This window comes from Drosophila mauritiana, unplaced genomic scaffold (assembly GCF_004382145.1).
Source record: "Drosophila mauritiana strain mau12 unplaced genomic scaffold, ASM438214v1 Y_10, whole genome shotgun sequence".
NCBI classification, from domain to species: Eukaryota; Metazoa; Arthropoda; class Insecta; order Diptera; family Drosophilidae; genus Drosophila; species Drosophila mauritiana.
In genome coordinates this window covers 116,813-132,563 of record NW_022881549.1, presented here as the reverse complement: position 1 = coordinate 132,563, position 15,751 = coordinate 116,813, and the positions used below count along the sequence as shown (strand labels likewise).

Genomic DNA, 15,751 nt, shown 5'->3' with positions numbered 1-15,751 from the left:
GTGGCACGACTCTGGGTTCTATCATTTTGTTGTTGTTCTTATTGTTGTTTACATGTGAATTTAATATTGTTATTTTTTTCTTATTTTACTTATTTAATTTAATTTAATTTTTATTTTTTGTTTTACGGATCTTAGTTTGTATGTGTCTTTGATTTTTTTGTCTTTTCACTAATTTATTTGATATTATTATTTTTAGTTTATGCTCTTAAGATAGATTTTGATTTTCAAAAGGGTTGCACTATTGCTTTTTCGTGCGGTTTTGAGGTGACCAATTCGATTTACAGCCTCTCACAAATTCAATAGCGTCTTCCTGATATTAAATTCAGATTTTTTGTTGAAACACTTTCGCGCTATTGTCGAGTTTCCAATCAAAACTTAACACGATATTGACCGTTACACGCTTTCGACGTATTGTCGAGGTTCTACCTAAAACTTAACACGATATTGACCGTCGCATGGGTGTCCAAAAATGAATGGAGTTTTTACATAGCGATAAATATATTTTAAAGCTATCATGACCGACTGAGCCTGTTACAAATAAAAGGCTAGAACAAATTGCCTTGAATCTATTAAATGAACCGTTTTGTATACAAACTTAGTTCAACTTTGAAAACAAAGTTTTTACCAAATAAAAAAGACGATTAAAGTATCGAGACCTATTTTTGTTCTTTATTGTTTGATGCTCAGCTTAAGATTGAAAATTAAATGTAAGTGAAATTGAGGAGAAGCCTCTGTTCTTCAGAAATATGTTAGTGTATTTTGGGAGAGCATTGCTCTTGGATGCTTAGAGAGACCATTACTCTTGGATTCTTAAGTTGAGAGAAGCCTCAGAGAGAGCAGCCAAAACTGCTTATATCAGGCTTTGGGATTTGTAAACATGAAGTGCAGTTGCCAAAAAATTTCTTTATTGTTGCCAAAGAATTTATTATTCATGGAATTAATCAAATTGGCCGGTTTGGGTGGCGCAAATACGTCACTATATATACACAGGGTGCGGCAGCATAACTTCCCTTTTTAAAATGCGCGCCTCTCAGTTAGTTGACGTCATAGCGCTAGTGTTCCCGTTCAATAGGGGCTACTGCAAAGTTTAGTCCCGACATCATCCGTTGGAATAGTGAGGAGCGCGCCTTTGCCGTTGAGGCCTACTTTTCATGCGAATGTTCGGTTATTAAAACACAACGTACATTTCGGAATCGCTTTAATCGCCGTGTTGGCTCCCGTCCCAGACCGCAAATCAATTGTTACATGGGTCAGATGGAATTATTGTTCCCTGGATTTTTGAGGGTAATGAGGTTACAGTGACATTGAATTCGGACCGGTATGTAAACATGCAGAATTTTTTTCCCACGGCTATACAATTGGATTTGGGGGACACTTGTTTCCAACAAGACGTTGCAACAACACACACTTCAAGAGCATCGATGGCTGTTTTGAGGGAACACTTTCCAGAGCTCCTTATCTCAATTAGGGGTGATTTGGAATGGCCGGCACGCTCTCCCGATCTGTCCCGTGAAATCCCGTGTTTATGTGAACCGTGCAAAAACACTACAAGATTTGAAAACTGACATCCAAGAATAAATAGCCAAAAAACGCCAGAAATCGGTTTACGAAATGTATGGAGATTTGGGGACTTCACCAATCAGATTTCATCTTCAAAAATAAGTAATTACCTTCCGATGATCAGAAAATTCAGTTCTGAAAAAAGAAAAGTATGCTGCCTCTTCCCGTATATATGAAATATAATATATTATACCAATAATTTTAAAACGTGAGAATAGCGTTTAGTAAATATAGTAAACATCAATTTTCTCTACTTAACCCTTTCGCGCCCAACGTTGCTTGTGAGCAATTTCATGCGGAATTTAAAAAACGCGGAAGGGGGTCTTTTGATATAAAATGCGAAATGAACCATAATCTTGTGTGTGTAAAATGGTTTGATGGAGCTCAACAAAATTAATCACCGATAAAAAAAGCGGTACATAAGAATTTTTTATTGGTGCCTGGGAACATCCATTACAAATGCTTGGCTACTGTAACCAAAAACATATTCCCCTTATAAAATTTCAATCGGAAATTGCCCATAAACTTTTACAATCCACTGACGCTACTTCGTTTCAAAAACACAGAGGTCGACCAACAAATGCAGAAAGAGAAAGCTCAGTGGTATCACTGGGATCCCCAATCAGAGTTTCTTCGCATCAATAAAAGAAATACAAATTTCAGACAAATCCTTCAGTGTCACAACGTTACATTGGGTAGTTTTTGGAGAAAGATGACGCAAAACTGCAACACCGATGACCAAATGCCTTAAATGCAAAGTCCATCTGTGCTGCAATAACAATAAAAACTGTTTTTTGTCATACCACCCTTAAATTGTCATTATAAAGAAAAATATTTCATCTTCTGTGAATAATAAAAAAAACAATGCTCACACACCACTACTGCCCAACGTGGCTCAACTTTCGCTACCGCCCAAACTAATTGGCGTGGCATACTAAAAGTTGTTGCTACATTTTTCTAAAAATTAATGTAAAAACATTAATGATAAAAAAAATTTTAATTTCACGGGGAAAAAGTTGGGCGCGAAAGGGTTAATGGTGTCAATTTGGTTGTAAAATAAAGTTTTTGAGATCGAGTTTTTCATACGGACATAGCCAATTCGACTCGGCTATTGATCCTGATCAAGAATATATATACTTTACAAGGTCGGAAACGCTTTCTTCTGCCTGTTTCTTTTGTATTTTTTCAACGAAAGTAGTGTATTCTTTTACTCTACTGGTAACGTGTATTAATACAGGTTTTACAAAAGTTATCCACAGCTGATTTTCATAAGTTGATGAAGTTTACTTACTCAGCTGTGTCATCAGTTGTACCACGGTTTCGGTCTCCCAGGCCTTCACACTTAATTAAAACTTCCTGTAATTTTTCTTGCACTAACTGTTCTCGTAAAGCTGATGCGTCAGATTCTTTCCAGGCATCCCCCAACAAATCTGTGAGTTTTTGCATAGCTTCTTCTGATGTTGAAGTCAGTTCAAGAGCAAGCCGTAACTTTTTTTCCGATGACAATATACCGACTACATACCGACGATAAAGATTAAAAATAATGTCACTATATCGCTTAATTCGCGATGCTTCAAAATGTTTTTTAGCTTCAATAAGAAACTGGACTACCTAAGAAGTTATAGTTTAATTTATTTAAGTTAGTTTTAGTAATTGTATTACGAATGATGTTTTATTACCCGGTTAGCTTCATTAAAAAAGTCATCATTAATGTCCGAATATAAATTAAGATCCAAAACATCAGTTTCTTCTATTACCTCTTAAATAAAAGTTGAGGCTCAGAGTTTTCGTCCACGTTGTTCGCCTTTTTTGTCTTCTTTCTGTCCTTATTAGAAGCCATGTCGAAGCACTACTGTAAAAGAAAATATTTTTAAAATTGTTAAAGGTCAGATAAATTCTAAACCTTTGAAGCCCTTCTCATAGGTTTCTTCTAGAAAAAGGTATTTGTTTTGCTATTACTATATAATGAAGAATTTAGTTTTGAATATATAATATAATAAAATTATATATGTCGGAGCACAATTATTATTCTCCATTTCGCGCAGCGAGTTTCGAACGCACCGAAGTTCTACACACAATTAATTCGTGTCACTCACTTCTTCTCCGTGCTAACCTTCGAACCACACTCGGCGACAGCGACCACACATGCCAAAGCTACAAAAATACAGCCGACCAATAGCAACGCAGTATGCAATATTGTAATATGATGAAATACCAATGATTTCCCCGAAATGATGAAATTACTGTACTTCTGGAATATTCTAACACATAATACAATATGATACATACCAATGATTTCCCCGAGCTGATGGAATTATTATTCTTGTGAAATATTCTAGCACATCCACCAGCTTACAAAAGTATGCGCCGACACGGCCATCCTGACCTTTACACGTCCTCGTGAAATATTACCAAAATGATTCGTTCTCTACAATTTTATTGTAAAACTATTTTTACATCATTTTAAAATAAATATTAGCCAATTGACAATTGACAAATCAAATTTCCAAATTTAAATTTCCGATAAAAATTTCTTTTCTTTAACATAATTCATTTTCTTCTTATTCATATGTAATGCGCAACACGCCATGATCAAGACATTTGCCTTGCACTTGTGCTTACATTATACTTAAAAATTTCATTATTAGCCCTTTAGGCATCCATACTGTCTCTTTCAACAGCTTCAATAATTTCGCTACTGTCTCTTTCAACAGCTTTAATAATTTCGCTACTGTCTCTTTCAACAGCTTCAACAATTTCGCTACTGTCTCTTTCAACAGCTTCAACAATTTCGCTACTGTCTCTTTCAACAGCTTCAACAATTTCGCTACTGTCTCTTTCAACAGCTTCAACAATTTCGCTACTGTCTCTTTCAACAGCTTCATTACAATTTTCAAATTCTGCTGGTACTTGCCAATTTGGCATTTTCCTTATGTCATCGTGAGCATATTTATATTTTCTATTATTTGTCAGTGACCTGAGCATATACCTGTCTCCGTCTAACAATTCACAGAATTGAAAAGGCCCTCTGAACTTCGGGCTTAATTTTGTTTGATGCCTCTCTTCATTCTTTAACAATACAAAATCTCCGACTTGACATATATCAACTTTAGCTTTGTTTTTATCAAATGCTGCTACAGCTGAAATACTCTGAACTGCACGTGCTCTTACTTCTTCTAGATCAACCTCATCTACCTCATCGCAAGGTGGAACCAACCCCAACGGCCGAGCAACTTTGCCAATAAACAATTCTAAAGGGCTTGCCTTTGTCACTCGACTAACCGTACAGTTTAATGCTAACTGAACCTCACCTAATGCGTCTTGCCAAGAGCGACTGCTAGTCTCGACTGCGGTTAGTAAGTTTTTTAAGGTGCTCATAATGCGTTCTACTTGACCATTTGCTCTACTTGCACCAGTCGCAATCAAGTGCAAATTTATTTTCTGTTGCTCACAGAAATCCCTAAATCTACTGCTGGCAAAACACCTACCCTGATCTGCAATAATGCGATTTGGTACTCCAAACAGAGATATAGCCGACGTCACTGCACTTACGCAATTCTCAGCGTCAATTTTGAGCGTGTGAGTTAAATAAACAAATTTTGTAAAGGCATCCACTTGAACGATGATATACTCTTTCTGATCAGACTTGCCGCTTAACTTTCCAGTTATGTCGATGTGAACAGTGTGCCAAGGGATATTTACTTTTGGTATTGGATGAAGGCTAGCTTGAATTTTGCCCGAGGAGGTCTTTGACATTTTACACGTAACGCAGTTTCCAACGAATTTTCGAATATATTTAGACATGTTATCGAACAAGTAATAGTCATAGGCCTTGTCTAACGTCTTCTCCCATCCCAAGTGCATGATTGACTCATGAATTTGGTTTATAACAGACCATCTAAATACCTTGGGAACAATTGATAACGATCGAGATCTACCATTTCGCTGAATTTTTCGATATAATATTCCTCCTCTTAACTCATAAGTTTTTGCAACGTCCTCAGCCAGGGAATTGTCTTTCAATTTATTTACAATATTTACTATTTCGAAATCTTGACGCTGTTCAGCCAAAAGCCAATTACTTGATATTTCAGCCAAATTAATTCGTTTTTCAAGAACTTTGGGAGTTGTAATACTCAAATCAGCTGAAGGCACATTTCTTGAAAAGAAGTCAACATGCGCCATTCGTTTGCCTTCCCTATATTGTAAATCAAATGTAAATGATTGTAAATAAGACCACCATCTCTGTACTCTAGGAGATAGGTCTTGTTTTGTCCTTGAGGCCTTAAGAGAAGTACAGTCAGTAAAGACAACAAAGTTTCTACCCAGTAAATAATGGCGAAAATGTTTCATTGCTAAAACAACAGCAAGAGTCTCCAGTTCATATGAGTGGTAACGTGACTCAGCCGGAGAAGCTGCCTTACTAAAATATTCAACGACATGAGACTTGTTGTTAATTTTGTGTAATAAAATGGCACCGTATCCACGAGAACTTGCATCTGTATGCAACTCGATGGGATGCTGCGGATCAAAAATTACTAAAACAGGCTTCTGGGTAAGAATAGAAATAACCTTTTGTCTTATTTCTTCATGCTCTGGCTTCCAAATAAATTAATTCCTTTCTGAAGTCAAAAGATATAACGGCTTCATAAAACAAGAAAATCCTTGCATAAATTGTCGAAAGTAAGACGCTAATCCGATAAATTGTCGCAAAGCAGGGACCGACTGAGGAGGTGGTAAAGCAGTTAACTCTGCAATTTTAAGCGAATTTGGCCGGATTTCACCTGCACTCACTTCGTATCCCAAATATTGAACCTTTGACTTTAAAAAAGAACATTTGTTTATATTGAATGAAAATCCAGCTTTTGTGAGACAATCAAGAGTAATCTGCAAAATTTCTAAAGCTTCACTTTTCGTTGAAGCAGCCACCATTACATCGTCCATATAAACGACTACAAATTTATTTGCAAGGTCTCCGAGAGCTTGCATCACTGTACGCTGGAAAACAGATGGAGCATTTCTGAGCCCAAACGGCATTGCCAAGAATTCATATTGTCCATCTGGGGTGACAAAAGCTGTACACTCTACTGAATCTGGGTGTAAGGGATTTGATAATATCCACTTGCCATGTCCAGACATGAAAAATATTTCGCTCCATGAAGTCTCGCTATTTGATCTGATATAAGGGGCAAGGGGTATCTGCCTGATACCGTATTAGAATTTAATTCTCTATAATCAACACACAAACGATGAGAGCCGTCCTTTTTGTTGACTAACATTATGGGACTTGCAAAAGGTGAACAGCTTGGTTTTATAATGTTATAATGTTCTAATAATTCATTAATTTTGTCTCGCACCAATTCCCTTTCATTTGGCCTAAGTCTATATGGTCGTCTTTGAACAGTTCTTTTTGGGTCAACTAATTTAATTTTCATTTCTCCCGAGCTAACTCTGGTCACTGGAATTCCGGCAATAAAAGATTTTGAGTCTTTTTCCACTAAGTTTTTTAGTTTATCTCTGTCTTCACCAACAAGATCAGTATTTAACTCAGAAAATTTCTCATCATTAGAACAATAGTTTACAGTTTTTGCTCTGACAATTTCAAATTTACCAGGTGATATTATAACATTAAATTCTGGAAACAATACTTCACGACCAATAATTATGTCATTTTTCAAATATATGTCATTCAAGACATGAAACAATATTTCAATACAATGATTGTTAATTATTACGTTACTAAGTATCTGCAATGTGCTACAAATACTACCATTGCCAATACCGTTCAACATCACTACATTGTTAATTCTTTTACCAACTAATTTGCTACTTTGCTTTTGTTTAATTAAAGAACATTCCGCTCCAGAGTCAAACGTTGTCGAAAATGTCTTGCCTTGATGAATCATCTCTCCCTTGGGTTCGACAACCTCGCATAGCTCCAACCTTTTCACTTGATGCGTGCCTTTGTCCTTTTTGGGCTTGCTGCAGTGTGTTGAAATATGACCGCGCTCGCCACAATTAAAACAAGTCACATCCGATTTTTGACGGTGACCAAAAGGGTTCCTGTCGTTGCTGTCCTTGGCATTAGACGAAAATTGCTGCTGCTGTTTAGCTCTACATTCGATCATCTTGTGACCGAGTTTTCCACAGAAATGGCATCTCATGGTTGAAAGTCGCTGGCGCTTTATGTCAGCTGGAGGCATTTCTTCTTGCGGAGTTTTCTTTCGTTTATTAAACGTAAATGCTTTAAGCTCAGTTTGTAATTCACTTCTTGTGCGCACATTTGAAGTAAATGTTAATCGTTGCAGCCTGCTATCTACATGAGCCAACTTAGCAAGCGTCACAGAAACAGCTATTTCCTCCACATCCATCTCACGCCACTTCGTAATAAGCGACGTCATTAGTTGATTCAGACAAAATAATATTTGCCGTAGAGCACCACGCCGTTGCGTCTGCACCATCAAGGTCCGCGTTGAATTTACCAAAACACCATAATATTTTTATTTGTTGTTTCGGATGCCGTTGATTGTATTGCTCTAACAAGTTCGATCAAGTTTTTATTTTGTATTTCCATTAAAACGCGCCACGGCCCATCTAGAGTGTTAGGCAGCGAGCCAGATCCCACTTCTGATGTCGGAGCACAATTATTATTCTCCATTTCGCGCAGCGAGTTTCGAACGCACCGAAGTTCTACACACAATTAATTCGTGTCACTCACTTCTTCTCCGTGCTAACCTTCGAACCACACTCGGCGACATCGACCACACGCTGCCGCCGCGCTGTAACGGGAGATGCCAAAGCAAAAATACAGCCGACCAATAGCAACGCAGTATGTAATATTGTAATATGATGAAATACCAATGATTTTCCCGAAATGATGAAATTACTGTACTTCTGGAATATTCTAACACATAATACAATATGCTGACATACCAATGATTTCCCCGAGCTGATGGAATTATTATTCTTGTGAAATATTCTAGCACATCACCCAGCTTACAAAAGTATGCGCCGACATATATATATATTTTTTTTTAAATCGATAGAAATTTAGAAGACTAAAAGAATTCTAAATTTATATCCAAAAAATTTTTAAAAATGTGGGCATGTCAGTTTTGGGCGATTTTGGGGCGTTAGAGTGCGCGTGGCAAAAAGTTTTTTTGTAATCGATACAATTGCCAAGAGGCTTCACGACAAAGCTGGCTGACCAGGTCAGGCAGAGGAAGCAGCGACACGGCGAGAATTTTAAAGACTATATGTAGGAAATGCAGACCCTAATGCGACCATTATGGATGTCGCAGAAGGAGACGATGCCGAGGATAAAGGAGAACACCACCCCAGCCTTGTGCACGTTCATGCGAATTCGAATAGCTGGCACCCAAAGGAAACGATTCGATCTAGAGCGGACTTACAGGGCCCTACACCAGCCGGATTTCTCAAGGGGAAAACAAAACGCGGCAAGAGGTACCAAGAAGACAGCGCAGGCCCGTCGAGGAACAGCAACAGCAGGCGGGAGCCGGATCCGGTGCAGCGTGGTTTTGTGCTAAACTCGGATGGCAGATGGACGGTATGGACACATAGAACTCGGGCAGACAATACCGGTAGCAATCGTGGAGAGGTCTGCGGTCTTCTCGGAGAAGGGTCTTGACGAATTCTTAAGGTAACAATGCAAGACGATCAACCGAGCAACAATACTTGGGTCACCACGTGACAGATCAAGGATCGGGAGAAGGTACCGGCAATAGCGCTAAAGCCTCCAGGAAACGTGAAGGAGCTGAGACAGTACTTGGGAGTGACGCCGTTGTACAGACGTTTCTTACGCGATTTTGCGAATCTAGACCCCTGAATGCGCTCCTAAAGAGGCCGTCAAGTCCAGGCTGGTCGCCGAACCGATTCATGCGGATGCCAGTGACTATGGGATGGGCGCCATCCTCACACAGCACTCCGATCACGGCGAGCGGGTGATCTTCTACTCCAGTAGAACGCTGAACGCAGCGGGGAGAAAAAACTCTGCAACGGAAAAAGAATGCTTAGCAATAAGAGATCGTAGCAATTGAGGCCGTACCTGGAGGGCAACTTCGTGGTGATAGCGTAGAGAGCATAGAGAGGCCGCCCGTTCGGCAGAATTGCAGTGTGGGCGCTAGAACTGCAACAAAACGATTTTGAAACATCGTATAGGAAACATCGCGGAAATCCTTTCGAGACAACCCTTGCAGGAGACGAGCCGCAGGGTGTGTGCGAAGGACAATGATCAAACAGGCAATCAGCAGAAGGGTGCGAAGAAGGGTGAGGCTGGAGCCCCAAAGTGCTGATTACAGTGCGTTAATTTTCCGGAATTATATCATTGATTTTGAACCACCTTGAACCACGGACCAAGGAGCCTAACATATGTGCAAATTATTGGGATATAAGCCCAATAGCGTAATTATCTTGACTAATAATGGGATTAGTTTTTTAGGGCGTTCAGGAGTTTTATGGAGGAGCTAGGGGTACGCCACCAGCTCACGGCTGCATATACCCCGCAAGAGAACCCCACGGAAATGGCCAACAGGTCCGTCAAAACAATGATCGCGAGTTACCGAATCGACCATACAGTGTATACGCAATTCGGTACCACCCGCCAAGCCACCTAGAAGCAGTTCATCGCACAGCGATCTCAAATGATCACCACAATTTATACAACATAAGCATTCTTACCGATTGTCTTTAATCAAAATTCCATACGGAAGTACACCTCCCTCAGGAGATACTGGTAACTCGCGCAGTTCACAGGTGCCGATCAGAGGACTAGGACTGACGGTACACACGTGTGGCAGAGACCACTGGATACATTCATTACGCAGCGAAGGGAGCCGAGACTACAGAATGCTACCGAGATTTGACGGGCCGTTCACAATAAAAAAATTAACAGCAACCAGGAAAGTGAAAACGGCTCATATCAGTGACTTGAGCGGGCTAAACGGTACCAAACGGTATCTTTTGGCGAAGAAGGGGGAAGACGATACAAGGTATAGAATCAACATAGAAGTCACTCAACACACAGACTGGCCCGTTATAGCGCGAGAGCGGGACAGGGAGGGTACGCAGCCAAGAAACGTTAACGTCGGCCAACACAACCAGCGCTGGCGCAGGCAAGCAGTAAAGGAGTAGCACGAGGAGGCTGCTCGTCAAGGATCGCGGAAACAAAAGGTAGGTGTGGTCGTGAAGGCCGAATAAAATCGCGAACGACGGAAAACGGGTTTAACTGAGTAAAGGCTATCTAATAATCGGTGAACTCGAGTATAATGCTCTCTCTAGTTTATAATCATAGCTTCAAACTCTTTCACAACGATTTTACCCGGTTTTACAACGCTTTACAAAGCTCATTTGGACAGTTAACTAGAAAGGTAGGTTCCTATTGTGAGAACAGCTAAATTTTTTGACTTTCATTTTATTTTATCGGCTACCATTTTGTTAAATCGGGGGAAACCAGAAAAGGAAAATTTGTTTCCTTAGTGGAACCACCGTGAGTGTTTTTTGCACTGCAGATTGTATTTCTGAAGAGCCAACTTGTGCCGGTAGTCTAGGCTCAATATTCACTTGTAGAGGTAAACTAATCAGCACAGGTTGAATCACTGGTTGAGAAGCCAGTGCAGATAAATCGGAATCTTTAGCGTGAATAACTTCTATAAATCTATATGTATGTATGTTCGTCTTCCATTAAGCGTAGCGAGTTTCGATGTTTTCGCAGGCGATACGTCAATCATACCGATCTATTTTTTTTCTAACTGGCCCGCAATTACCTCGAACCACACTTGGCGACAACGTTGTGACGCTTCGTCGTTCATCTAGGCGCATCGTTGTCGCCCCGCTCCAACGGTATTTTAGCGCCGAAGAAAAACAACCGAAAAAACAATGCAAAGACGCATACCATAAAATGATGAAATAATTCGAGTTCATGCGAAATATATACTAGCAATCTTTATACTCCGATACGGCCATCCTGACTCTAACACGAACTGGTGTAATGAAGGCCATCAATTGTCTTTCTATACTTTTTTTTTTAACAAAAGATTTCATATTTCCATTTCAACTCGTATAAACAGTATCAAGCCTCCTTAACCAACATCTTTGGTTTTTTTTTATAAAGTAATTATAAACAAGATTAATAATTCTTCTTCATTCGACATTAGAGTTACTCATTACCCCACACGCCATGATCAAAACAAACATCAGCACATTGACTTGTGCTTGCATTATTTTATTTGGTCTATTGTCTTTATATGGTCTCTGCCAATATCTTTGATCAGCAATAAAACTTTCGTCACCCTGTTGGTCTTCGTCACCTTCTTCAGTGACTTCAACATTTTCATATACACCGGCACCAACTGATTTATCACTCTCATCTAATGTTTTATCCCTCTCAACATTATTATTAAAATCATCACACACATTCAGCTCCTCTGGCAATTTTCTCAAATCTGCATGTGCATATTTGTAATTTCTTTTAATGGTTAAGGACTTTAAAGTGTACCTATCACCCTCCAGAACCTGTATTATTTCAAAAGGCCCCTTACATTTCGGATTCAACTTGGTTTGACGCCTTTCTTCGCTTTTAAGTAGCACAAATTCTCCTACTTTTTGCCTAGGTACTTTTGCCTTATTTTTATCAAATCGCTTTTTGTCATAAGCATTCTTCTCAGTTTGTGCTCTTCATTTGAAGAGCAACATAATTTTCAATGTCACCAGGTGGAAGTAATCCTAATGGGCGTGCCACCTTTCCCAATAACATTTCAAGAGGACTCGCCTTGTACAATGGATTGCCAACAATGGATCCCCTAACACATCCTGTCAAGACTGCAATCCAGTTTCAACCGCCGTTAACATATTTTTCAATGTGCTCATGGTTCGTTCCACTTGACTATTAACTCTACTAGCACCGGTGGTAATTATAGTCAATTATATGCAAGTTTATTTTTTGGTCTGACTCAGAATATATTTCCTGAGTGTGATTTGGAAATTTTGCATGATATAAGGATGTCAACAAATTTTCTAACATATTTTTACATATTGTCAAACAAATAAAAATCGTAAACTTTATCTAGTGTCATTTCCCAACCTATATCCATTATCGACTCATGTACTTGATTTATAACAGACCTGAAGACCTGACCACCTGAAGGACCGCGTCACCACTGGTATTTTTCGGTAAAGAATTTCTGCCCCTAGTTCAAATCTCTCACGAGGATTACATTCAGGTTGTGGGAGGCCTGGACGATTAACGAATCGTTTTGCTGAATCCCAATCTTTTAAGTCGCCTTTACGGCCTAGCTGCATTTAATCTCCTTGCGGTTACGGTTGTGTCTAACAAGTCGATCGTTGTTTCTGCTGGAATGTCTACAAATCTGTTCTTCCACAGTGTGTCGATTAAGGTCACGGTGGAGCCACGCACGTACCAAGGACAGTTAGTTATCTGCCGTAGGGTTCGGTTCTGCATTACTTGTAGTCGCTTGGATTTGGCAGCAATCCGCCAGATCTGAAATTGGAGCTATACAATGCACGTATACTGCTCTTTTGGATCTAAGCGACATAGTGCTCCTTTTATTTATAAACCATATTAGTTGCTGCATTCTTTGGCCACACCTTTCGGTTCTTGTTTTTAATTGAGCCCCAAGAGTGAGGCGCTTATCCAGCCGTTTGTATCATGACGACTAGAGCCAAATGGTCAGAGTCAAGATCCCAATTAGAGCTTATGCTTGTACTGCTTGTAGGTGGGCGGTATATCGTGATGCAATGCTAAATCAATGCAGGTGGGCGTATGACTTGACACATATGGGTACCTTGTAGGTGATCCCGTTGCAAGAATATTAGACCCACAGCTAGAAATGGCCCCCTGGGTGAGTTGTATATATCTCCCCATAGCCAGTGTCGCGCATTCCAGTCACCACCTACCAAAGACACTAGAATAACAAGATGCGTAACGCCATACGGTTTTTTGGCACGCGATTTTTTGGCCGTGGCTCTAGAGGTGGCTCCAGGCTCTCTCGAGTTTTGGTTCGAGAGAGAAAGAGCGGAGAGCGCTACAGCAAACAGCTCTTTTCAACGCATACAGTGATAGCAGACAACTGTATGTGTGCACACGTATGCTCATGCATTGTAAATTTGACAAAATATGCCCTTCACCTTAGAAGTTCGTTGACTTTAAATCTATATTATTTTTTATCAATTGGCAAAATGCGAAAAATTCTTGTTTTGCATTGCCTTAACGTTATTATTATTTAAATAAAGCTCAGAAATAGTACTAGCCGAATCTATGTACATTACAAAATAAATTTCGAAAATGACTTTATATTAGAATACTTGTCATTAGGGTATTCAGCTTGCGGCGCGAGAAAAATTAATAAGGCAATGATTGTTGAGTGCTTGTGTCCGCACTTCGTGCCTGAAGATATGAATTTTGCAACAAACTGTTTTCATATTTTTATATATTTTATTAATTTTTATTTTCTACTGCGTATTATTATTTTTTACGAATTGTTATTATGAAATATTATTATTTTTATTATTTATTAATAAAATTATTATTTTTTTATGAAATTAAAAAATAATTATTATTTTTATGAAATATTTATTTCTCAATGTAATATTTTCTTTTTGGAAAATTTATGATTCAAATTACAGTAGTTATAATAATTTCCTTTGCATTTGCTTTAATTATTTAGTATATGTCGCATTACGAATGTATTTTGACCACTGTACGTGTCTGTCATATTATTAGCATGGTTTGACCACTGTGCTTGCAAGACACAGCTGCGCAATGAGCTTGGTATATTGTGAGGACATTCTTAGAATTTGACTACAACGTAGAATATGACTGGCGCCAAAGTACCGTTACGAGTGAGGCGACAGCGTTGTCGCGCTGTCGCCAAGTGTAGTCCAGCTAGCGTGTGTAAAGGATAGATCGATGCGTAGAAAATACGATCAGTTGCATACAGACAGTCGCGCACGCCGGTTGGAATTCGCTTCACTCGAAAGGTTTATTTGCTAATATGGAAGATCAGGAGCAAGAAAATGCCAACGCTGCGACATCAGAAGTGGGATCTGCTTTGCCTACAAATATCACCGATGCATACCTGGCAGCTTTACAAGTGCAAAACAACAACCTATTGGAGATCATCAAAAATATGCAGACACCAAAGGCATCGGCAACTGATGAAAAGGGAAAACATATAACTCTCCCAAAGTTTCATCCTGAGGGACCTGGTGCAGATGCCTCCGCTTGGTGTACAACAGTGGATCTTATTTTTGCTGATAAAATGCCCGAAGGTAGCAGCCTGATGATAACTTTAAGTAAGGCGCTAGAGGGAAGTGCATCACAATGGCTGTCCCAAATATGCTTTGCTGGCATCACATGGCCACAATTTAAAGAACTCTTCGTTCAACGCTTCGTTGGCATCGAAACGTCTGCTGCCACAATGATGAAAATTTTGAACGGGCGACCAAAATCTGGAGAAAGTTACACCGAATATGGAAACCGAATCGTCACCTTACTTATGTCCAAATTTAAATCTATTGATCTGGAGGAAATTGCAGTTTCACTTACTCTGGCTCACATGGCACAAATTGATGACAAATTGTCGCGCTGGGTTTTTACAAACAATATTAAAACTCGAAATGACATGCAACAACAACTACAAGCGCACACTTTTAAAAAAACGGAACCTTGATGACGACGCATCTACAACAGACCAGGAGCGTAAAAAGTCTAAGTATCTCTCTCAAGTGGAATGCAATTATTGTGGAAAGACTGGACATAAATATGCTGAATGTCGTGCTCGGCAGAGGTCACAAAATCAAAGTCACAACGGAAGTTCAACGCAGGGATCAACAGTCAAATGTTTCAAATGCGACGAGTTTGGGCACTTCGCATCCGCCTGTCAAAAAGGACGATCACGAGGAAACGACCAAATAACCGAGAAACGTGTTGACATCTGTACTGTAGCTCCACCATCAGGAATATTGTGAAGTTCAACCGGTGAGTCCGTTCCATACTTTTTTGATTCCATATTGAAAGGATGAATTAGTGGTGCTGTGCTTATGAGTGACAAGTTCTAGCTACGTAAAGATTTGTAATTTTAATTTCATAAATAAAAAAAGATTCAATATAAGAAATAAGATTCAATGTAGGCGACCATGTCTTGCTCAAGAGTGA

General features: G+C 39.3%; 1 pseudogene; it reads right to left on the bottom strand.

Annotated features, from left to right (window-relative positions):
* Window positions 1-2,847: 2,847 nt before the first annotated feature.
* LOC117149988 lies at window positions 2,848-3,888 on the bottom strand (annotated as a pseudogene).
* Window positions 3,889-15,751: the final 11,863 nt, after the last annotated feature.